At 46.1% G+C, this 26485-nt stretch overlaps 1 long non-coding RNA gene across 1 annotated transcript; it reads right to left on the reverse strand.

Moving 5' to 3' along the window:
* Positions 1–8936: 8936 nt before the first annotated feature.
* Positions 8937–19918, reverse strand: LOC140409530 (uncharacterized). Its single transcript, XR_011940371.1, has 3 exons — positions 19688–19918; positions 15004–15099; positions 8937–8983 (listed from the first exon to the last, which is right to left on the reverse strand). It is a non-coding gene; the product is annotated as an uncharacterized lncRNA (long non-coding RNA).
* Positions 19919–26485: the final 6567 nt, after the last annotated feature.

Below are 26485 nucleotides of genomic sequence, written 5' to 3' on the forward strand. Positions count from 1 at the left end.
CTGGTGACAACTGTAGTGACAGTCAGGGTGTATATATCATTTAGCACCTTCTACACGTGGTTCAGAGTAGTCTGGTCTAGTTAGTTAGAGTTAGCACACTTAGAGTAGTAGAGTAGCCAGAAAAATCACGCTGCTCCTATCGACTGTGGGGGACCAAGCCATCCAAATCTTCAACTCTCTCACTTTTGCCGACGGCAAGGTCAAGCCCAAATTCAACACTGTTTTAGCCAAATTCGACAGTCACTGTGAAGTCGAAATGAACGAGAGCTTTGAGCGCTATGTCTTCCAGCAATGCATTCTGGGTAAGGATGAACCTTTCCAATCCTTTCTAACTCATCTCCGTATATTAGCGCAGTCCTGCAACTATGGTGACACCGCTGATTCCCTCATCAAGGATCAGATCGTGTTTGGGGTCCACTCCGACGCCCTGCGGGAGCAACTCCTAAAAATAAAAACAGGACCCTGCCAGTCGCAATCGAGACATGTAAAGTGCATGAACAGGCGAAAGGTCGCTACTCCCGTTTTAAATCAGCAGAACAGGACCAACTTGCCTCCCACGAGGCACAGCGTGTACAGGCCATCGCCCGGAAGCGGCGCCTTAGTATCGATGAAGGCGGCCATTTTGCGCGCTTTTCCCGGGGTCCCACACGTGCACCACGGACGGGAGAACGAAGCGGCCGAAGACCACACTGCGCAGGTGCGAACGGCGGCTGACCGCACTGCGCATGTGCGATGACGCACGAACTGCGGCACCGCCCACTTAAAGCGGCAATGCCCTGCAAGAGGCAGGCGATGTTTAAATTGTGGGAAGCCTGGCCATTATGCAGCCTTGTGCAGGTCTGCACCACCGGTCGTGGGCCAGCGATCCCATTTCCAACGCAAACGTTTTCAATGTGTGCAGCAAGGGCTGCTGGATTCGGAACCTGGTAGCACCATGGATCCAGAGGACGACTGCCTGGAGTCCCCATATTGTGTGGGCATCATTACTACATGTGACAAGGCCTCCTCAAATTCAGCAACATGCCTATCTATCCTCAACGTGGATTCTGCGGACGAATATAAAAAGCAAGAGGGTAGCCAGGGAAAGGGTTGGCCCACTGAAGGATAGGCAAGGGAATCTATGTGTGGAGCCAGAGGAAATGGGCGAGGTACTAAATGAATACTTTGCATCAGTATTCACCAAAGAGAAGGAATTGGTAGATGTTGAGTCTGGAGAAGGGGGTGTAGATAGCCTGGGTCACATTGTGATCCAAAAAGACGAGGTGTTGGGTGTCTTAAAAAATATTAAGGTAGATAAGTCCCCAGGGCCTGATGGGATCTACCCCAGAATACTGAAGGAGGCTGGAGAGGAAATTGCTGAGGCCTTGACAGAAATCTTTGGATCCTCGCTGTCTTCAGGGGATGTCCCGGAGGACTGGAGAATAGCCAATGTTGTTCCTCTGTTTAAGAAGGGTAGCAAGGATAATCCCGGGAACTACAGGCCGGTGAGCCTTACTTCAGTGGTAGGGAAATTACTGGAGAGAATTCTTCGAGACAGGATCTACTCCCATTTGGAAGCAAATGGACGTATTAGTGAGAGGCAGCACGGTTTTGTGAAGGGGAGGTCGTGTCTCACTAACTTGATAGAGTTTTTCGAGGAGGTCACTAAGATGATTGATGCAGGTAGGGCAGTAGATGTTGTCTATATGGACTTCAGTAAGGCCTTTGACAAGGTCCCTCATGGTAGACTAGTACAAAAGGTGAAGTCACACGGGATCAGGGGTGAACTGGCAAGGTGGATACAGAACTGGCTAGGCCATAGAAGGCAGAGGGTAGCAATGGAGGGATGCTTTTCTAATTGGAGGGCTGTGACCAGTGGTGTTCCACAGGGATCAGTGTTGGGACCTTTGCTGTTTGTAGTATATATAAATGATTTGGAGGAAAATGTAACTGGTCTGATTAGTAAGTTTGCAGACGACACAAAGGTTGGTGGAATTGCGGATAGCGATGAGGACTGTCAGAGGATACAGCAGGATTTAGATTGTCTGGAGACTTGGGCGGAGAGATGGCAGATGGAGTTTAATCCGGACAAATGTGAGGTAATGCATTTTGGAAGGGCTAATGCAGGTAGGGAATATACAGTGAATGGTAGAACCCTCAAGAGTATTGAAAGTCAAAGAGATCTAGGAGTACAGGTCCACAGGTCATTGAAAGGGGCAACACAGGTGGAGAAGGTAGTCAAGAAGGCATACGGCATGCTTGCCTTCATTGGCCGGGGCATTGAGTATAAGAATTGGCAAGTCATGTTGCAGCTGTATAGAACCTTAGTTAGGCCACACTTGGAGTATAGTGTTCAATTCTGGTCGCCACACTACCAGAAGGATGTGGAGGCTTTAGAGAGGGTGCAGAAGAGATTTACCAGAATGTTGCCTGTTATGGAGGGCATAAGCTATGAGGAGCGATTGAATAAACTCGGTTTGTTCTCACTGGAACGAAGGAGGTTGAGGGGCGACCTGATAGAGGTATACAAAATTATGAGGGGCATAGACAGAGTGGATAGTCAGAGGCTTTTCCCCAGGGTAGAGGGGTCAATTACTAGGGGGCATAGGTTTAAGGTGAGAGGGGCAAGGTTTAGAGTAGATGTACGAGGCAAGTTTTTTACGCAGAGGGTAGTGGGTGCCTGGAACTCACTACCGGAGGAGGTAGTGGAAGCAGGGACGATAGGGACATTTAAGGGGCATCTTGACAAATATATGAATAGGATGGGAATAGAAGGATACGGACCCAGGAAGTGTAGAAGATTGTAGTTTAGTCGGGCAGTATGGTCGGCACGGGCTTGGAGGGCCGAAGGGCCTGTTCCTGTGCTGTACATTTCTTTGTTCTTTGTTGTTCTTTGAATGGCGTGCTGTCGTTCATGTTAACCAATGCAGCATCCGGTTCAAGCTGGACACTGGTGCTTCAGCCAATCTCATACTTCAAGCAGATCTTGATTGCATCAAAAGGTAACCAAAAATTCTTCCGCCAGCCTGCCAGCTTCTTGATTATAATGGCAATGCCATCACTGCGTTAGGGTCTTGTCATCTGCATGTCTCCAACAAGACCATCAAAGCCACACTGCGATTCGAAATCGTCAAGCCTGACAAGGCTTCCCTGCTTGGTGCCCATGCATGCAAGTTATTCAATCTCGTCCAGCGAGTACATGCCATGTCCTCTGTCAATGTGAATCTTCAGGCTGACATTGACGAAATCCTGTCACAATACCCGGTTGTGTTCAGTGGGATGGGTACGCTGCCGTACTGCTACAAAATCTTACTCAGGCCTGATGCCACGCCTGTGATCCATGCACCACGCCGGGTGCCGGCTCCTCTGAGGAACATTTAAAGGCGCAGCTGCGGGAGCTACAAGACCAGGGTATAATCTCTAAAGTGGCAGAGCCGACTGACTGGGTCAGCTCGATGGTCTGTGTGAAGAAGCCCTCAGGAGAGTTGCGCATATGTATAGATCCCAAAGATCTTAACCAGAACATAATGCGGGAACACTACCCGATCCAGAAGCGGGAGGAGCTAACCAGTGAGATGGCACACGCCAAATTCTTCACGAAGCTCGATGCATCGCATGGTTTCTGGCAGATGCAACTGGACGAGTCCAGCAGGACGCTCTGCACGTTTAATACACCTTTCGGAAGGTACTGTTACAACCGCATGCCATTTGATATTGTTTCAGCCTCTGAAATCTTTCACAGGATCATGGAACAGATGCTGGAGGGCATTGAGGGTGTGCAAGTCTATGATGTAATCATATGGTCCACAACCCCCGAGGAACACGTATCTCGTCTCAAACAAGTCTTTTGACGCATCCATGCAAACGGCCTCAAGTTGAACAAGGCCAAATAGGTGCGGTGCTCCTCCAGAAGGATGACTCCTCGTCCTGGGCTCCAGTGGCCTATGCGTCAAGGGCCATGACTCCCACTGAGCAGAGGTATGCTCAGGTAGAAAAAGAGTGCCTGGGCCTCCTAACCGGCATTGTAAAGTTCCATGACTACGTCCATGGTCTATCAACTTTCACAGTAGAGACTGACCACAGATCCTTAGTCCATATTTTTCATAAGAACTTGAATGACATGACGCCCAGGCTTCAGCGCATTCTCCTTCGACTCCGCAGGTATGATTTTGAGCTGGTATACACAACAGGCAAGGAGCTAATCATTGTGGATGCCCTGTCTCACGCCATCACCTCGCCCTGTGAACAGGTCAACTTCATTCGCCAAATTGAGGCACAGGTGCAACTGTGTGCCAGCAACCTCCCGGCCTCAGACGAACAAGTTGTCAACATTCGAGAAGAGACTGCAGCGGGTCATGCATCACCTTGCAAATGGTTGGCAGAAAGGGCAATGCCCCCAGTTCTTTAATGTTAAGGACGACCTGACAGTCATCGAGGGGATCCTCCTCAAGCTAGATTGTATCGTTATTCCTTGCAGCCTCCAGAGCTTAGTGCTCAAACAAATCCACGAGGGACACCTCGGTGTCGAGAAATGCAGGCGCAGGGCCCGGCAGGCTGTCTATTGGCCTGGAATCAACCAGGACATATCCAACATGGTCCTCAATTGTGCGACCTGCAGCGTTTCCAGCCTGCTCAGCCAAAAGAAACACTCCAGCAGCACGAGATCATGTCCTCTCCGTGGTCTAAGGTGGGAATCGACCTTTTTCACGCCAATGGGCGTGACTATGTGCTCATCATCGCTTACTTTTCGAGTTATCCGGAAGTGGTGAAACTGTCCGACCTCACATCAAGGACAGTCATCAAGGCCTGCAAGGAGACATTTGCCAGGCATGGTATTCTGCTCAGTCATGAGTGACAACAGTCCCTGCTTCTACAGCCAAGAGTGGTCCAACTTTGCCAGGCTGTACCAATTCAAGCACATCACCTCAATCTCGCATTACCCGCAATCTAACGGGAAGGTTGAGAAGGGGTCCATATCGTGAAGCAACTGCTCTGCAAGGCTGCAGACTCGGCTTCTGACTTCAACCTTGCGCTGCTGGCGTACAGGGCAACCCCTCTGACCACCGGTATGTCTCCGGCACAACTCCTTAAGAATCGAGACCTGTGGACGACTGTTCCGGCCATTCATTTACCAGACCTGGATCACCTCCCAGTGCTGCAAAAGGTGCAGCAACTGAGAAACCGGCAAAAAGCTGACATACGATGCTCATGCTACTGATCTGCCCGTGCTCTCTCCGGAAGATGCTGTTCACATCAAGATACCTGATGGAGGTTGGTCAGCTCCAGCTGTTGTTGTTTGACAGGCTGCTCCCAGGTCTTTCGTGGTTCGCATGGCTGATGGCTCCATTGTCAGGTGCAACAGAAGGGCACTACGCAAACTTCCCTGCCCACCACCGGATCTCACTTTTCCAGCTGTTGTTATGCCTTCTCCGGACACCTCGCTCCAATCGAGGCCACCAATCTGGCTGCAATCCCGCCAGTCAAGGCACCGTCGTCCCCACCTTCATCACTCAGGCGATCAACAAGGATCCGACGCCAGCCCCAGAGATTGGACTTTGTACATATTGTTCTGTATCTGCACGCTAGACACCTTCCATGTACATATGTATTCACTCGCCATTCGCTGTAAATAGTTATATCTGTATATATGTTGTATATGCTCTAAGCAACCAACACATTTTTTTGGAAAAGGGGGGATGTCATAATATGCACTCATGCACATAATGAGGTAAAAACAGGCAGTGACAGAGACCAAGGTTAGCCAATCAACACACAGGACAGAACACAATCAATCACCAGACAGAACACTAGAGGGGGGCTTCCTACTATAAAACACACGAGGCATCAGCACTCCGCCTCTTTCCACTGGTGACAACTGTAGTGACAGTCAGGGTGTATATATTATTTAGCACCTTCTTCACGTGGATCAGAGCTAGCCTGGTCTAGTAAGTTAGAGTTAGTACACTTAGATTAGTAGAGTGTCAACCCACAGCCAGCTGTGTGCATTGTCACAGAAGTTCAATAAATCATATTGAACCAATGTCTAAGTTTGGTGCCTGCTTTCCAGTACAACTGCATCCAGTTGCAGTCCGTGTTACCCCAATGTGAATAACATGACAGGACGGCCTCAGCGCATTACCTGAAGGCCCTCTCCCAATGCTCCGTCCCCGATGGGCCGAGTTCCCGACCACGTGGTTGACTCATGGCTTCAGTGGTCGGGAAACCGGCGTGGCGGCTGCGGACTATGTCCAGTGCCGTGAAAAGTCAGACGGGAGCCGTGCTGCTGGCCGGGGAGGGCTGGGAGTATTGGTGTGGGGGGGGGGTGACCTGGGGATGGCGAGGGGTTACCCAGGGGGGCACTATCTGGCAGGTCGCGTCCGCGCACAACCGGCGCCAGGATGTACGGCGCGACAGCTGCAGGTCATCGCCACGCGCATGCGCGGCCATGGACCCGACAATTCTCCGGACGTTTACATCGGGAAAGCCGTGCATTTTATGTGGTGCGGCTGCTAGCCCCTCACCGGCTGGAGGATTGGTGCTGGGACCTCACCAATTTTTCCCACAGAAAACGCCACGGATCCTTCGGACATAGCCCCAAAATCGGAGAATCCAGCCCAAAAAGTTTAGCAAGCACCTGTAGCACTCAGAGACTGCACAGTTATGGTAATTTACTTTATTCAATGCTCCAGATATTTATGAAGAATAGATTTCTGCATTGGAGAGGTTGCAATGTATAATTATAACTTAACATTATAGCCTCATTTGAAACCCAAACTCATTTGAAAATAAGCTCTACAGGAACAAACATTTTCCAGATTAGTCGCTATCCTAGTTCTGTCAATTGTACCTCTGGGTGACAGAATAAGCGCTATTTCTTTTATAAATGTCACACAGCACCGCTTGCTTGGTGTGCTCGCAAAAACTGGGTGAAAACATTCTGCAGATTTATTAAATGTGTCATGACACAATAAAACAAACTTCCAATCCAATTCTTAAGATAGCTGGAGTAATATTCCTTCTTAAGTTAACCAAATGCTCCAGCTTTTTGGAGATTTATCATGCAGCTTAGCAGCTTGGAATGGCCAATGTTATAACTGGCTCATTAACTTGACATGAACCTCGGCATGGGTTACTGTTGAAAAACACATGTTATAGTGCATTCACCTTACAAAGTGTTACAATCCCAGTTAATGTTATAACTGGAAGGAAAATACCGGAATGGAACCCTGGTTCAAAAGACCCTGGGTGGGATTCTCCGTAGGCGGACGCTGGAATCAGGAAACACAATTGGACGGAGAATTGCGCTTCAGCTGAAAATCATAGCTGGCAGATGCTGTAGCTGCTGAGGGAGGAGGTAGGACATGTTCCCAAGGGCGAAACCGTGGGCTGCCGGTGCTGCCGCTGGCTAGGGGGAGCATCAGCCAGGGTCAGAGGGATTAGCAAGGGATGACCAGGGGATGGGCTGAGAGATCATGGTGACCTACCGGGACCAGGGTGTCCAGGCACGGGCCGCCATTGCCACAGCCTGCAAGGCAGCCATCTTGCTATGCACCCCACTGAACGCCCACTGTGACACAGATGACACCAGCCGTATGAATGCCCCAAACCCCCCTCCCCCTCCCCCCACACACCTGGCACCACGCTGCTGGAGGGGCATCATCTGCCCACAGCTGATCCCGTGGGAGGGCACCGGACAGGGGCCGTAGAGCAAACAGCTGGCATGTGTCTTAGGTCTTTTGGGGGGATTTTGGGCCTCGTGCATCCATTCCTCAGTAATGTTTAAATGAGGGAAAGAGGAAGAACGAGGTCCCAATGAGCAGAGTTCACATGAAATGACAGCAAAAGGAGTGAGGATTTAAAGATATAATTTGATGAGAGTTCATGTGCACTGAGAAGCAATGTGTGTCATAAACTCACAGCTGACATGTCTTTCCTACTTTCCCCCACCTCTGACTCTCCATATGCTCTCCTTTCCCTGGGCTTTCTGTGTCTGTTATTCATAGTGAAGGATAGATCAATGTATACGGAGTTATTCACCTGTCACAATATTCTCCCTCAATCGCTCTCTCGTTATGGGCCACATTTGCTTTGTAAACTAATAAGCATTTAGTTTTGATTCTGTGACATGTTTCAAAATGCAGGTGTCAGATTGTGGGCCACAAAGGGGCTGCATCAAGCAATTAAAATCCGAGTGAAGTTTCCCCGAGGTGAATGCATGTCAGAATTTAAGTGACGGACACTTTGTAGATGAAGAGTAGAGGTATTGAGGGCATGAAGAAGCCTGATTGGCATGGATGGGAAGCCACTAAAGCACTTTTACATTGTGAGAAGAAAGCCGCTTTCTGCTCCCCTGATATCCAGACAACCATATTGAAACTGCAGAATCTCCGTTCCTGTACAGAGACAATAATGATAATGCCTATCCCTAAAAGAAGTTGATGGCCTTTTAATCCAGTAAAAATGTGAGCATTTCCTACAGTGGGTGAGGTTCTATTTGGAGCTGTTCCTGATGCCTGAATATTACTGAGAATGTTGTATTGAGGACGACATGATGGTGAAGAAATTTGTCCTGACAAATAGCACAATATGGCATTATTGCCCCATCTGCCTATTGTACATAATGCTTCACGTCAAGTCAATATGGAACTGACTATTAGGTGGAGAGGATAACTGGCAGTGATACCAGTCTTCAGTGATACCGACTTCGTCACAGTAAAATCCAGCTTATAAATTTGCCATAATTGAGGAAGAAATTTAGGAGGACATTGATGCTTTCATGGCTTTTTACAGTAACAACCGAAGAAAATGAAACATTTTTAATGACAATTGGCGTTGTCTGATTGCCCTGTTTGACAAACAAAAATAACCACATTCTTTTATCCAACTGCTTTCCAAATAACTCGGATATTCCGCAAATATTTGAATATCATTTATATTCTATAACTTACTTTAATATAGATGTTCGATGTTCAGCGTGCTCAGGTGGCAGGGTGGGTATTTACAGCTGTCAAAGGAATATGGAGTAGATTGGTGTAGAGCTCAACGCATGGTTACTCATCAATAACTATGTCAGCCTTTCCAGTATTAGGGCACAAGGTACAAATGCACTAGGTGATAATCAGCAAGAGTATTTTGGGAACTATCTGAGTCATCATAAATCACCGTTGACGTGCTGTTTTCTGGGTAGGCATAAGTAGAAAGGGAGTAAGTAATCACCACTGTAAAATGGTGGGTAGATTTGTGATGATCCGATGGTGTACTCTTCAGCTTTTTCAAAATGAATTAGCTCCACGGTCACGTTTGATCGAACAAAATGCATCTGGGCAGCTTCCACATTAATTTAATGTTGACAGCTGCAGATTGTTTAACAAAAAACAGATCGCTTCTGGCGCCAGAGTTTTACCTGACCTGCACAGGCCAGCCATGCCTCTGACTCACAGCGACAAAGCCCTGTGTGTATTTAGCAAGGTACCAATATACCTATTGATTTTTATTATGGACTGTGGAGTGCAGGAGGATTCCATGCTGGATGAAGAATGACACTATTATGCTTGGCTAACCAACATAATTTTCTCGCTCCCATAGGCCATTCTGTTGATAAACAAGTTATGGTGCCTATTTAGAGAATGGTTTCGTTTCAGCACACTTTTGTGGCAAGCCTTGTGTGCTTGTTGTGATATTATAGCAAAGGTAGTCTGATGTCGGGTATATTTCATACTGACCAATATGGGTTGAAGACTCTTCTGGTTATTATGTTCGGTGACATTAGAAAGATGCATGATGATTTATTTTGTGTGCTATTTCTGGTGAAATTTTAACTGCATAATGAAAAAAACTTGTATGTTTTCATAATTTGAAATTATGGCAACGACTAAAGGAGAAATCTCTTTGTCCAAAGGATCATTGGAGCATAGAATTCTTTTCAGTGAGCAGCTGAGAAAAAAAACATCGCAATTTAAAGACATTAATTGGAGGAATTTTTGAAGTAGGGGAAGACACAAAGATTTGGGAGTGAGAGAGAGCAGGATGGTGGGAATTATTTTGTGTAAGTAAAGAGCTAGCACAGACGTAAAGGGCTGAATGACCTTTTAATGTGCCGTAATACTCTACAGTTCTAGAAATTGTGATCAGAAGGAGAATCATCACAAATGTGGTTACAGTTTACTACATGGAGCTACCAGAGGAATTCTCATCCATGGTTAACAGGTTTCAATCGGCTATGCTGCTGTAGTCGAAGTTGCTGAGGTTTGGATGTGGCGCCATGTTTCGTAGACTTGAGTTATTCAAATTGCAAAGAAAAGGCAAATTATTCACGTAACCCATAAAACTGTCTAAGCTTGAACCTTTTAAGAATGAAGAAAAGAAAGACGTGTATTTATATATCATCTTTCTCAACCTCCAAGTCCCAAAGCGCTTTATACCCAATTCAACTTTTAAAATGTAATGATTGCTGTAAATTAGGAAGCATAGCAGCCAATATGCACATAGTCTGTCTCACAAAAAACAATGTGGTAATGCCAGGACAAGCTTTTTTTGGGGGTGATGTTGATTGAAGGATAAATGTTGGCCAGGACACTGGGGAAAATGCCACTGCAGTTCTTCAAAATAGTGCCTTTGGATCTTTCATGTCCACTTGAGAGAGCAGACAAGGTTAATGTTTTATCTGAAAGACAGCACATCCAACAATTAAATGGCAATTAAAAGTGACCTTTGGATGACTGCAGTCTTTTTCTCAGAATTTCACAATTTGTGTTTGTGGGCATCTCGGATTCTTGGAAGATTAAGAAAACTGCTTCAAGACTTTCACCTAACATGGTTTCCACAAAACATAAGTGTTCCTCAATTCTGATGGTACAATATTCAGTTGATGTATCAGTAAATGCAGGCATTATTTTTTGGATGTTTTGTATCCATTCCTAGTTTATAGAAGAACCTAAGAAATAGGAGTAGGAACAGACCATTTGGAATGCATTTAAGAATACAAGAACAAAGAACAAAGAAAGGTACAGCAACGGAACAGGCCCTTCGGCCTTCCAAGCCCGTGCCGACCTTGCTGCCCGTCTGAACTAAAATCTTCTACACTTCCTGGGTCCGTATCCCTCTATTCCCATTCTATTCATGTATTTGTCAAGATGCCCCTTAAATGTCACTATCGTCCCTGCTTCCACCACCTCCTCCGGCAGCGAGTTCCAGGCACCCACTACCCTCTGTGTAAAAACACTTGCCTTGTACACCTCCTCTAAACCTTGCCCCTCGCACCTTAAACTTATGGCCCTAGTAATTGACCCCTCTACCCTGGGGAAAAGCCTCTGACTATCCACTCTGTCTATGCCCCTCATAATTTTGTAGACCTCTACCAGGTCGCCCCTCAAACTCCGTCGTTCCAGTGAGAACAAACCGAGTTTATTCAACCGCTCCTCATAGCTAATGCCCTCCATACCAGACAACATCCTGGTAAATCTCTTCTGCACCCTCTCTAAAGCCTCCACATCCTTCTGGTAGTGTGGCGACCAGAATTGAACACTATACTCCAAGTGTGGCCGATAAGGTTCTATACAGCTGCAACATGACTTGCCAATTCTTATACTCAATGCCCCGGCCAATGAAGGCAAGCATGCCGTATGCCTTCTTGACCACCTTCTCCACCTGTGTTGCCCCTTTCAGTGGCCAGTGGACCTGTACACCTAGATCTCTCTGACTTTCAATACTCTTGAGGGTTCTACCATTCAATGTATAATACATAATGAGGCTTGGCTGTGAGCCCAGATATAAACTAGAGTATTGAATTCCCTGGGATCCAGTGAATAAAATTGCTTGATTGACAGCACTGGCTCTCATCTGTCAATTCCACAATCATTATTTCAACACGATAACGAGGTTTCAAGTGCTTGCTGTTTCAGCGTTGATACTTTAAAAGGTCTGGATGATTAACACTTTTATTGGCCTGTAGTAAAAAGGATTTTTTTTCAGGAAGTGGAAAATTATTATTGAATGACCGTTTTTTTAAAGCTTTTATATACATCTGATTGTCACTATCGGATTCCTTGGTTCTATGCAGTATATTGTGGGTGAATGAGCATGGAAATGCCATAACATGGCATGGTGGCTGTGGGGGTTTGAGGGCATTAGGGGATTTGGGAATGGGTAGGGGCACACCTTGACATGGGGGTATGAGGGGCCATATGTGGTATCTGGGGGCATACCTTTGCATTGGGCATGAGTGCCCATAGGGGGTGGGTTGAGGGCATACCTTGGCATGGAGAATGAGGAGGACGTTTTCAAATTATCTTTCAAAACATGGAAACGTGGAAAGTTATCATTGAATAACTATTTTAAAAGCTTTTTTATACATTCTATTGTCACTATAGAGTTCATTGGTTTTATACAGTGTATAATGGGTGAGTGGGCATGGAATTGCCACAGTTTTGTATGGTATGGGAAAATGTGGGACCCCAGCAGGTGGGTGGGCTGGGGCATACTTTGGCATGGGGTCACGAGGGGTCATGGAGGTGGGTGGGAGAGTGCATGAGGTGGAACGGATAGATTATGCGGTGTGTGAGGAGTAAGGGCTAGAATGCCTATTTGTTTCATTATAACTGAACGCAGTCCCACAGCACCAAAGTAGGTCTTTCAAATAGCCCGCCTTGGCACCCAGCAGCCCCCGCTGCTGCCTCCGAAATCTTTCCTGGGTCTTCTGGCTCAACAGCAACCCGCACCTGCCCCTGAACATAATGCAAAACCCATTTTTCAGGACACTTTCTCCCTAGCGGGGCTGGGCGAGATGGAAATGTTCCCAACAACTAGCACCTGCCTCATGAATGAAAATCAAGCCCATTAACTCAGTTTCTTTCCACAGATGCTGTCTGACCTGCTGAACGTTTCCAATATGTTTTGTTTTTATTTCAGATTTCCAGTATCCATGATATTTTGCTTTTGGTTTTTAATCCAGCACTTGTATTCAGCATTTTAAATCTTTGATCTTATCCCTTACCAATCTTTTTTCTCTCTAAGAAATAAAGTTCAGTTCTGATTACCTCCTCATAAGTTGCGTCCTAATTCCTAGACTTACTGTTGTCCCTCTTCACTGACTTTCCTCCAGACATTAACATCCCTTTGAAGATATTTGACCAAAACAGTTTGTAATACTCAGAGCATTTTTCCGGCATACATCCACATAGTTCAAAGAACAATTGGCAGAAGGTTTTGTTTATATATATTTTTTTAATTTGGAGTACCCAATTCATTTTTTCCAGTTAACGGGCAATTTAGCATGGCCAATCCACCTACCCTGACGTCTTTGGGTTGTGGGGGCGAAACCCACGCAAACACGGGGAGAATGTGCAAACTCCACACGGACAGTGACCCAGAGCTGGGATCGAACCTGGGATCTCGACGTCATGAGGCAGCAGTGCTACCACTGCGCCACCGTGCTGCCTGTTTTGTTTATATTCAATAAGTCGCCTTTATTTGTGAACTGCAGTGAGTCGATGGGCAGGATTGCCCGGGCCCTTCATGGTCGAAGACGACACCCCCCGGTGGGTTCCCCAATAGTGGGATGGGCAAACCATGCAAAACGCTGTTGACATTGGCGAGACCAGAAGATCTCGCCGGCGGTCAATGGCAAGCGCATCTGCAGACAGAAAATAGGCCACAAGGGGTGGAAACCCTGCCCTATGGCGAAGCATGCATACCCCAATGTATTATAGGCAGTGAAAATGTCAGGTTGCATTCACAACATCATCACCCCAGGTCTGGGATAACATGGTTATTGGGAGGCCGCACAGGCTATACAAATTGTAGGTAGTGGTGCTCATTAAAAAAGCAACCGACTGCCATAATACAGGCAAAATGGAATCAAACGATTTTAGAGCGGGATTTACACCAACCGTATTTCCCCTTTTTTCAACAGGCAGGCTTGACTGAGGACAGATCTTGGCTGCTCTGTGTTCTTTGGCCACTGTAAGTGCTTTGCGGTAGAGGTAGATTATGCTGACTTAAAGTTATGATTTAGGAAGCTGAGATTTCAAGAGGTCCACTTCTGCAATGCGCTGCTGAAGAGGTCACAGTGGTTCTTTAAAATGACAGGCTGCGACCTTGCGCCAGTTCACGGCTGACGAGCTCCAACACCGGATATCCCGACATGGCCACATGGACTGCAGGGCTTCAAGAAGGCAGCTCACCACCACCTCATCCCGGGCAATTAGGGATGGGGAATAAATGTTAGCCTCGTCAGTGGCGCCCAGAACCCTCAAATGAATTTTTAAAAGCTGCTCTGACTGCACAGAATACTCTCGGTCTGTGGCCCGGAATCTATCCAACACTCAAATGAAATGAAATGAAAATGAAAAAATGAAAATGAAATGAAATATGGCCCAATCGACGCTTTATTTGGCATCTTTGGGCGGCAGGTTTGTAAGAATGAATGCCAGCTGCTTCTGGGTGTGCAAGCTACATGCCACACCAGCTCGTGTTATTCAGCAATGTATAGTCTAACTGTTTGTCACATCCTCTGGCCAAATAGTTGTGTTTTGCCTTTAAAAAATGGTTCATATTGAATAACTTCTTGTTTTTCACTAACTGGACTCTTGAAGACTGTGCCAAACTGAATCCACAGTGCTTTACCTCAATGTCAAATCTGTATCTATTTAAAAAAGAATTAAATCAACTCAACCAACATTCCTCATTTAGAGCAATGACAACTTGTGTGGGGCAAAGGAAAGCCAGAATTTAGGTTCTGTGAACACATTAAGATGAGAGGCACTCCCCCTAACCACCTCCAGTAAAACAGCCTAAACTTGGGAAAATATTTTTGTTGCCAGTCGTCCTTTGATCTATGTGGTTTTGCCGTAGGAGTCAGAACATGAAGGAGAAACAGGAGACAAAATCGAAACAGTTAATATTGATAGCCCATTACTACATTAATCCTGTCAGTAAGATTTTTCCCACACTGGCTTATTTTTCAAAATACCTGCATGATAGCATGCAGCTTTAAATCGAGCATGAAAGATCAAGACCAGACAGTACCTAAGTTACTGTGAAACACTTATCTTCCCCAGTTTTTTCTTAGGAATTTCTGGCACCAAGAAGCTGGAACTCTGAATCTCCTTTGTAAATCGAGGTCTGTAAAAGATAATGTGCTTGAACCCTGAATATATATTTTTTCACATAGAGATCGCTGAGGGAAATGTCTAACTGTGAACTTTAGATGGTCTACTAATGCAGAATTCTTTACAAAGTTGACTTATCATAGAATTTACAGTGCAGAAGGTGGGACTTACAATGTTGAATCTATTTGTATTTGTCTCTGATCAATGAACCACACCAGACAAGCAAGCAAAACCAAATTATTTTTCACAGCAAAATAATGTTCAAGTCATTCAATCATATCAGAAAGCATTAAAAAACTGGACCAATGCTTGAGCCGAGAAAGATACAGAATTCTGAGGAGAGAGCAGGGCAGTAGAATTTGTTTTGAATTGCTCTAGTAGATTTGACAACTGAACAGCCTCCTAGAAACTTGCAAAGTTAGATTCTCTTCTCTCCAGTAGAATTTACAAAAAATACATTTCTTGGGATGCGGGCTTTGTTGACAAGGCCAGCATTTGTTGCCCATCTCTAATTACCTTTGAAAAGGTGATGGTCAGCTGCCTTACTAAACCGCTGCAATTCATGAGGTGCAGGTACACCCTGGTGCTGTTCGGGAGGGAATTCCAGGATTTTGACTCAGCAACAGTGAAGGAATGGTGATATATTTCCAGGTCACGATGGTGAGTGGTTTGGAAGGGGAACTTGCAGGTGGTGGCATTCCCAGGTATCTGCTGCTTTTGTTCTTTTAGGTGGTAGAGGTTGTGGGTTTGGAAGGTACCCAAGGAGCCTTGGTAAGTTTCTGCAATGCATCCTGTATATATTTCACACTGCTGCCACTATATCAAACGGGCTGCTTTGTCCTTGATGGTGTTGAGCTTCTTATGTGTTGTTGGAGCTGCACTCATCCAGGCAAGTGGAGAGTATTCCATTACACTCCTGACTTGTGCCTTGTAGATGATGGGCAGGCTTCGGGAGTCAGGTGAGTTACTCACTGCAGAATTACCAGTCTTTGAACTGCTCTTGTAGCCACAGTATTTATGCATTTAATCCAGTTAAGTTTCTGGTCAATGACAACCTACAAGGATGTTGAGAGTAGGGGATTCAGCGATGTGATGCTGTTGAATATCATAGGGAGATGGTTAGATTCTCTTTTGTTGGCGATGATCACTGCCTGGCACTTGCATGGCACAAATGTTACTTGTCACATATCAGCCCAATCCCAAATGTTGTGCAGGTCTTTCTGCATATGGACATGGACTGCTTTACTATCTGAGGAGGACTGAATGTTGTGCAGTCATTACTGAACATCCCACTCCTGACCATATTATAAAGTTGAGAAAGCCTTTGATGAAGCAGCTGAAGATGGTTGGGCCTAGGACACTACCCTGAGGAATGATTGCAGTAATGATCTGGGCTTAGAAGGTTGGCCTCTAACAAACACAGCCATCTTCCTTTGTGTGAGGCATGTACCCAACTGGTGGAGAGTTTACCCCCTGATTCCTATTGACTTCAATTTTGCTAGGGCTTCTTGAGGTCACATTCAATCAAATACTGCCTCGATGTCAACAGTAGTCACTCTCATCTCACCTCGAGTTCAGTCATGTTTGGACCAAGGCTGTAGTGAAGTCAGGAGCTGACTGGCACTGGAGGAACCCAAACTGAGCATTGGTAAGGAGGGGTCATTACTGTGTACGTGCCACTTGATAGCACCCTAGACAATACCTTCCCTTATTTTGTGGGTGATCGAGAGTAGGTGGGTGGATTTGGATTTGGATTTATTGTCATGAGGTAAACTGAAAAGTATTGTTCTGCGTACAGTCCAGACAGATTGTTACATTCATGAAAAATATAGTACATACCACAAGTACATACCACAAATACCCAATGTAAATACATAGACATCGGGTGAACCATATGGAGTGTAGTGCTACTCAGTAGAGAAGATGCATGGAGAGATCAATTCCGTCCATAAGATGGTCATTCAGGAGTCTAACAGCGGGGAAGAAACTGTTTTTGAATCTGTCAGTGTGTGTTCTCAGACTTTTGTATCTCCTGCCCGATGGAAGAAGTTGGAAGAGAGAATAACCCGGGTGGGAGGGGTCTTTGATTATGCTCCCGCTTTCCCAAGGCTGCAGTAGGTGTAGGCAGAGATGGGTTGGTAATTGGACAGTTTAAATTTGTCCTTTTTGTGGACATGGGATACCTGGGCAATTTTCCACATGGAAAGATGCTGGACTGCAATCAGTAATGCACTGTGAATGATTCTCCAGTTCCAGTCTGCATTCTGATGATTCTGGAACATTTCCAGTTTTGTCGTACACACCAATGGCAATTGTACTTCCATCCATCTAATTTTTTTTATTAAGGGACAATTTAGCGTGGCAAATCCACCTACCTTGCACATCTTCAAGTTGTGGGGGTGAGACCCACGCAGACATGGGGAGAATGTGCAAACACCACACGAACAGTGACCCAGGGCCGGGATCAAACCTGGGCCCTCGGCGGCGTGAAGCAGAAGTGCGAACCACTGCGCCACCGTGTCGCCCTCACTTTCATCCATCTAGGCCGGGATTCTTTGAGGCCACCCTCCAAAGGAGGAAATCTCGATGGCCCACTGAACCACGACAGTCATGAAATGCATTCCGAGTTTCCCAGCCCTTCCTGCCAGTCCCAACAAGCTTCCTGACATCCCCAACAAGATTCCCGCACAGACCTGCCTGGAACATGCAAATAGCTCATTAGAGCTGTTTTGAATATAATTGATGGGAAGGATGCCTGATTCAACAGACTCCTAGGATGCTCCAGGTTCCCCCCCATCCCCACCCCTCCCCCACAGCCAAATGGTGCGCTATTGTGAATTGGTGCCAGTCCTCAGAAACGTGCACCTGACACCTTGCACTCTGAGGGTGACAAGTACCTCTCTACAAATGCCTCCAGGGTGCGGAGGGAGGTCCTTCATGGGGGTAAGGGTCAAGGGTCTTGTGCTGAGCTGGAATGGCTCAGGTTAAAATCTTTCCTGGGATGGGGATCGTTTGGTTGCTCTGAACATTTGCAGCCTTTAAATCCTTCAAATAGTCAGCACCAGCTTACCCGAACAGGCGCCGGAATGTGGCGATGAGGGGCTTTTCACAGTAACTTCATACTTGTGACAATAAAAGATTAATATTTTTAACATTTAAAGTTCTCTCATAATAAAGTGAAAGTACCCCACACCTGTTCTGTCTAGGAAGCACATGAGAACAAAGAGGCAGCCACTTTTTAAAAAAACTATGGTGAGAAAATTAGCTGTTTCCCTGAGTTAATTGATCCTTTCAGACTATATAAATAAACAATCTTAATACCTCCTTTGAAACTGCCTTTACATGTCACTCAAAAAGCTTTTAAGAGGAAATGATATGTGAAATTGAATGTAAACAATGCTTTTCAAAGCAGTTAGCCTTCTAGGCATACAAGCAGGCTTTAATACTTGATAGGATAATGAAACTTCCCATAGGAAAACCACTTCAAATGTTTCTACCACACTAAAGGGAATGCTTTTACCTTAATCTCATTGATCTTTAAACTTGACATGCTGGAACACCCTTTAAAGAGTTTATGGGTACAGATGGGAACATTTTCACTTTATTATTAGAGAACTTTAATTTTTAGACACTGACTGTTCAAAGGTTTTAAAGGCTGCAGATGGGGAGAGCAGCCAGCAAACCTCAAGCTAATAATAATAACTTATTGTCACAAGTAGGCTTCAATGAAGTTACTGTGAAAAGCCCGTAGTCACCACATTCCGGCACCTGTTCGGGGAGGCCGGTACGGGAATTGAACCCGCGCTGCTGGCATTGATCTGCATTACAAGGGTGGGCCTGAAAGGGGGGGAATGTGGTTGGGGCTGAAGAAGGGACTGGGGGGTGCAAGAGGAGGAATAGGGGCTCAAAGGAGGGGTGTGGGGAGGGGTGTAGGGTGATACTGGGGGGGGGGGTCCCTTGATTGTGATTAGGATAGGGGGGCTGCACCAGCATCCTGAGATCGGGGAGCTCTTTAAAAAGGTTGCCACAGTGTCTGAGAAGAGGGACCTGTCAGAGAGATTAGGTCGCGCCCCTCAGTTCCAGCAAAAACCCCGGTGTGCCAGTGAATGGCACTGAAAACCCGACTGAGGATAACATGTTTTTGAAGTGCCATTGAATAGCACGCCGGGGTCACTCCTCGGGCCAACAGGAATCACTGTGTTTTTTGCCATTCGGCAGAATTGCGCCCTCCAGCCCCGAACTCTGAATCCCAAACGTTCACTCCCGGTTTGGAAGTGCAGAGTTGGGACAGTTCCTGCATCTGCAAAACTGACCCGGGAAAAAGTGCCCTGGATGGTCGGAATTACGTTCTAGAGGTTTCGGGTGAAAGGGCACGCCACCCCTGGACGAAGGCGGCTACAGGGTGTGGAGGCAGGCTGGACGCAATGGCCTGCCTCGGTGCCCCAGCACTGTGAAAAACTTAATAAAACATAAAACTGCCCTCTATCAATCACCCCTCACATCGCATCACCCCCTCCATTTGCCCTATCCATGCCAACCTATGCCACCAACTGACCACTCCCAAAGGGTGCCCTGCGACCATATCCAAAAGGGTAACTTACATTTGCAAAAAGGTACCGGACCTCTCTGGGAAGTTTCGTCCTTTTCCTGCTAGGTGTAAAGTGCACAAACTGTGTTTTGGACATTCCACTAATGAAAACCTGGGCCTGCATTTTTAGCATGGTGGGGGCTCACCTCCGCCATCCGAAGTGTTGGTGGGTCACATATCCCCCTGACTCCAGCAGGGCTGAGGCTATATTTCGCTCTAATGAGCATCAATTGGCATTACGCACCTCACTCAGGAAGAAGTTCCAACTTGGAGAGCTGCCAGACAATCAGAGGGTGCGGCAGCTCTCCAGTCTCTGCAGCGCTGCAACGGCTAGAAGTGGTACTGCAGGGAGCTGCCTGCCACTAAGTCACAGGAACCAGAGGACAGTTAAGTGGCAGGGGTCCCAGGGCGGGAGAGGCGGGAATGCCTGAAGGGGGAGGGTTTGCAATGGGGGTGATGGCGTGAAGTTCCCTTCCAAAACCTTCCACTGCTTTATCTCTCCCTCCTCATTGAAGACATATCTCAAAATCTATCTCTTTGACTAAACATTTGACCACCTGTCCTAATAACTCTTTCTTTTGTTTGGTGTTGATTTTTATTGTCCAATAATGTTCCTGGACAGCGCCTTGCAAAGTTTTACTCCAATAAAGATGCTACAGTCATGCACGTTGTTTTAGTTGCAAGAGATACAATGCGAGGGAGACATGTTGAATTATTTCCATCTGTTTTGGTAAAATTCCGAGAGATAAGTTTCTGAATGAAATCGGGCAGTTAGAACTTCTGCTTGCCTTCATGTGCATTACTGACCTTGGTGTATACTGCAAGTTTGGATAAACAACGTTCAGCAGAACTGTATTTGCATACTTCACTGTGTTAGCAGAAGCTCTATCTGTGAGAACTTCTCAATGGCTTTAGTGTGAGATCTTTAAAGTTAGTGATCGATTTTTTTCATGGGCCGCACACCTGCTGACTAAATGAAAGTTCAAACCCACATTAAAAAGTAAAACAAAATCACAATTGATTGTCATTTTTGAGTAATGTGAGACTGTTATGGGTCATAGTAATCCTCAGATATCTGTAAATGAACGTGTGTTCCACACTGTAATGGTTTCTTGAGCAATTGTAATATTTATTTGATTACAGTTTATTTTTACTTTCACCCCATCTCAGTTTATTGTTGTAAATGTCCAAGGTTGAGGGGTAGCATTTGGGCAAGTGAATATGGTTTGTGTGGAAGCAGGGTACAGATTTCAGCCCAATGCCTTTCTTGCTCAGTATCCACAAAGACACATCTTTTTCCTGTGATCATTGCCCAGTGATCAGGTGAAAGTCCTCAGTTGAAATTTGCACTTGTTCAGTGACACTGCACTCTATTGTAGAAACCTGTGAACACTCCAGTGACACGGGGATCAATGGTTAAAAACCTGTGAACATTGCAGTGACACTAGGGTCAATTGTAGCACCGTGTGAACACTCCAGTGACACTAGGGTCAACTGTAGCACTGTGTGAACACTCCAGTGACACTGGGGTCAATTGTAGCACCGTGTGAACACTACAGTGACACTGGGGTCAATTGTAGCACTGTGTGAACACTCCGGTGACACTGGGGTCAATTGTAGCACTGTGTGAACACTCCAGTGACACTGGGGTCAATTGTAGCACTGTGTGAACACTCCAGTGACACTGGGGTCAATTGTAGCACCCTGTGAACATTCCAGTGACACTGGGGTCAATTGTAGCACCGTGTGAACACTCCAGTGACACTGGGGTCAATTGTAGCACTGTGTGAACACTCCAGTGACACTGGGGTCAATTGTAGCACCCTGTGAACATTCCAGTGACACTGGGATCAATTGTAGCACCGTGTGAACATTCCAGTGACACTGGGATCAATTGTAGCACCGTGTGAACACTCCAGTGACACTGGGGGCAATTGTAGCACCCTGTGAACACTCCAGTGACACTGGGGTCAATTGTAGCACCGTGTGAACATTGCAGTGACACTGGGATCAATTGTAGCACCGTGTGAACACTCCAGTGACACTGGGGTCAATTGTAGCACTGTGTGAACACTCCAGTGACACTGGGGTCAATTGTAGCACCGTATGAACACTCCAGTGACACTGGGGGCAATTGTAGCACCGTGTGAACACTCCAGTGACACTGGGGGCAATTGTAGCACCGTGTGAACACTCCAGTGACACTGGGGGCAATTGTAGCACCCTGTGAACATTCCAGTGACACTGGGGTCAATTGTAGCACCGTGTGAACACTCCAGTGACACTGGGGCCAATTGTAGCACCGTGTGAACACTCCAGTGACACTGGGGTCAACTGTAGCACCGTGTGAACACTCCAGTGACACTGGGGTCAATTGTAGCACCGTGTGAACATTCCAGTGACACTGGGGTCAATTGTAGCACCTTGTGAACATTCCAGTGACACTGGGGTCAATTGTAGCACCGTGTGAACACTCCAGTGACACTGGGGTCAATTGTAGCACCGTGTGAACACTCCAGTGGCACTGGGGTCAATTGTAGCACCGTGTGAACATTGCAGTGACACTGGGGGCAATTGTAGCACCCTGTGAACACTCCAGTGACACTGGGGTCAATTGTAGCACCGTGTGAACACTCCAGTGACACTGGGGTCAATTGTAGCACCGTGTGAACACTCCAGTGACACTGGGGTCAATTGTAGCACCCTGTGAACATTCCAGTGACACTGGGATCAATTGTAGCACCGTGTGAACACTCCAGTGACACTGGGGGCAATTGTAGCACCGTGTGAACACTCCAGTGACACTGGGGTCAATTGTAGCACCGTGTGAACATTGCAGTGACACTGGGGGCAATTGTAGCACCGTGTGAACACTCCAGTGACACTGGGGTCAATTGTAGCACTGTGTGAACACTCCAGTGACACTGAGATCAATTGTAGCACCGTGTGAACACTCCAGTGACACTGGGATCAATTGTAGCACTGTGTGAACACTCCAGTGACACTGGGGTCAATTGTAGCACCGTGTGAACACTCCAGTGACACTGGGGGCAATTGTAGCACCCTGTGAACACTCCAGTGACACTGGGATCAATTGTAGCACTGTGTGAACACTCCAGTGACACTGGGGTCAATTGTAGCACCGTGTGAACACTCCAGTAGCACTGGGGTCAATCATAGCACTGTCTGAACACTCCAGTGACACTGGGATCAATTGTAGCACCGTGTGAACACTCCAGTGGCACTGGGGTCAATTGTAGCACCGTGTGAACACTCCAGTGACACTGGGATCAATTGTAGCACCGTGTGAACACTCCAGTGACACTGGGATCAATGAGGGTATCCCCATGAGTAATCCAATCGACTTCCACAATCTGAACAAAAAAGAAATTGTACCTTCATGTTCTGCCTGTCTCCGATTCACCAGATTGTGCATTTATCAAGCAAACCTGTAAGAAAGCGTTGGTGTAATAATCTTTAAAATTATGATGTGAAGATGCCGGCGTTGGACTGGGGTGAGCACAGTACGAAGTCTTACAACACCAGGTTAAAGTCCAACAGGTTTGTTTCGATGTCACTAGCTTTCGGAGCGCTGCTCCTTCACCTGAGGAAGGAGCAGCGCTCCGAAAGCTAGTGACATCGAAACAATCCTCTTTATCATAGAATTTACAGTGCAGAAGGAGGCCATTCAGCCCATCGAGTCTGCGCCGGCTCTTGGAAAGAGCACCCTACCCAAGATCAACCCCACCCAACACTAAGGGCAATTTTGGACACTAAGGGCAATTTATCATGGCCAATCCACCTAACCCGCACATCTTTGGACTGTGGGAGGAAACCGGAGCACCCGGAGGAAACCCACACACACACGGGGAGGATGTGCAGACTCCGCACAGACAGTGACCCAAGCCAGAATCGAACCTGGGACCCTGGAGCTATGAAGCAATTGTGCTTTCCACAAGGCTACCGTGCTGCCCCATAACCTGTTGGACTTTAACCTGGTGTTGTAAGACTTCGTACTTTAAAATTATGGCATTTACTCCTCAGAACACCGTTAATTGAGGTGCATTGTAATTGAATTTTTCATCGCGAATCCCTGGTTAACATTTTTCTATTGATTATGCGGCTGAACAGTAACTAAACAGGAAGGTTTATGAGTCGCATTGGTTTTGTTGATGGTGATGAAACATGCCAAAATGGCTGTGATGGGCCTGTGTATAAAGAGGGTCAGCTGCACTCTCACATGAATGGTTTGTGTCAAGATGCACTTGTTCTAGATGTCATATTAGCATAGAGACTACCTTGAGAGAAGCTCTTAGCAGCTGAGAATGGAACAACAGTTACACCAGCATTTATGAATGGCCCTGTTACTCTCTCAGCTTGAGGGGGATATGGATCAGTGAACTGCTTTGAAGAATGACATGATAATGAGGAGCTATTTGGGAAAGCACTTTGATTCTTGATGCACACTGCTGTGGGAGTGCTGAATTTGCTGGCAAAATCAGGACAAAGAGCATTTACCTTTGATCTTGGCAAGGCGGGAGAAAATGTTTCTTAATACACTGCCAGCCTGGCTCTCAATACATTAGTTCAAGTACAATATTGAACAACTGCTGGATGGGGTAAGAAATATGTTTTTTTTTACTCATGGCATCAACAGGCCACTAATCCAGAGCTGATATACATAGAAAATCACAACAATTAATTTGTAGCATGGAATGAAAAGACGAAAATCCCTTGTAAAGTCACATGTGGATTTGTGTGTGTGTTTTGCAAGCCCCTCAAAGTGTGCAGGTCAAGACTTCCCCAGCTCAGACACAGGACTACAGCAGGAATTCCTACCTTAGCTTCCTACCCTTCTGTTTGTTACTGGGTGAACAGGTTAAAATCATCCCTTGTATGTTGACTGGTTCAGGGAAGGGAATTTATTTTTAATAAAAACAGAAAATGCTCGATAAACACTGCAGGTCTGGCAGCATCTGTGGGGAGAGAAACAGAGTTAACGTTTTGAATCTGTGTGGCTCTTCTCCAGAACTGCAGAAGGATAGAAATGGAATTAATTATATAGTTGGAGTGCGGAGGGTGGGTGAGGTGGAGCAGAAAAGAAGGACAGGGGTGAGGTAGGAGCTAAGGAGAGATTGACAAAGATGTCATGGGCACAAGAAAAGGGGGAGTTAATGGTGGCATTAAGATATGAAGAAGGTGTTGATAGTGGTATCAAGATCAGATAACAGCATGTGTTAATAGGAGATCAAAGGTCAGTGTTCAGTGGAAGCAAAACTGCAAAACAAGTGACAGGTGGCTGTGTGGGGGAAGGGTGAGGTGGTATTGGGGCAAACCAAGGAAACAAGAAAACAAAAATCAAGATGCAGGAGGAAGATCCACAGTCTGAAGTTGTTGAACTCAATGTTGAGTCCAGGAGGCTCTAATGTGTCTAAACGGAAGATGAGGGACAGCATTCTCTGTTGGCCACGCCAAAATCAGGAAAGGCAATTGAGTGCAAAATCGGCCGTGAAGCCAAAACCACAGTGGTTCCTGAGGTATGGCATTATTAATTGTGCCAATGCAAATCAGGATGCAAAGCCCATGTGTGTTATATGCAGGGAAGTACTAGCAAATGAAAGTTTAAAACCCTTAAAACTTCAAAGGTATGTGAAGACTAAGCATGGTGCATTTGAGGACACGGCTCTTGATTTTTTTCAAAGGATGCTGGGAGAACTTAAATCGTCGGCTGAAGTCCTTAGCAGAAATGTATCATTGAATGACAAAACGAATGGGATCGTGAGGACCAAGCAGGCTCACCTGTCGCAATAAAGGTAAGTGAAAATGGTGGGTCGCCAAGGTCTGCCAGTGTGGGTCGCCAACGTCATCGTGGGCCGCGAAGGTCAGCCAGCATGAGTCCTGAAGGTTAACTGGTTAGTAAAAGTGGGTTCCGGGAAAAGAGTTTCAAAAACATTCATCTACAACAACAATACAATGACATGAAGTGAGAATGATGTTTTTCACATCATTATGATGGTGTTCTTCTATTCATTGTTAAACAGATAAAAATGATCTCCATGTACAAAGTTCAGTGAAAGAAGACATCTCTTTACAGTTTTAATAAAATAAGATTTCAGATAATGGCGATGCATTGTTGAATAGAAGCCAGAAATGTCACAATGTTCCTTTGATTGTTGTCTCTAATATGCAATGGCTTTAGGCATCAAAATATTTTTGATTGCAAGGTAAAAAGCACTTGGATATAGATATTGGTCCAGATTTTGTGTTAGTAACAAGAATGAAATTGACAGCTTTTTCTGTCCTTCTAAAATTGGCAGAAACTTCTGGGGCTGGATTTTCCTGGCCGCGATGTTGCACATCCATCCACATCCGTTTCTGCTCTCCCCAATTTTCCCATGAGCTGGGGAGAGCACAGTCCTCAGAACATGCCCGAACCTATTATGAGGCCAATTAAACTCATTGTGGATTTACTAAAAGCTCCTTTCCAATATTCTCATAGGAGGCCAGCCAATTAGCAGCTGTCTGCGTCAAAACAGCTGTATGGGCCTGGGAATCATGTTTGGGGTAGGTCATGGAGGCAGAAAGGGTTTAAAAAGGTATATGTAGAATTGTTTTTTAAAGTTTAAAGTGCTTAACCCTTTGAGGTTAAGTTAATAGCAGCCCACCACAGCTCAGGGGAGAATATACAAACTTTGCCGGTTCAGGGTGTTGTCACCCTCTGGGCATCACTTGGCATTATGCAGGCATTGGAGTGGTTGGCAAGGCTGTTGGACTGCACCTGAGCACCAGGAAAGCTGCAGGTGGCAATGGG

This window comes from Scyliorhinus torazame, chromosome 3, assembly GCF_047496885.1.
Source record: "Scyliorhinus torazame isolate Kashiwa2021f chromosome 3, sScyTor2.1, whole genome shotgun sequence".
In the NCBI taxonomy this organism is placed as follows: Eukaryota; Metazoa; Chordata; class Chondrichthyes; order Carcharhiniformes; family Scyliorhinidae; genus Scyliorhinus; species Scyliorhinus torazame.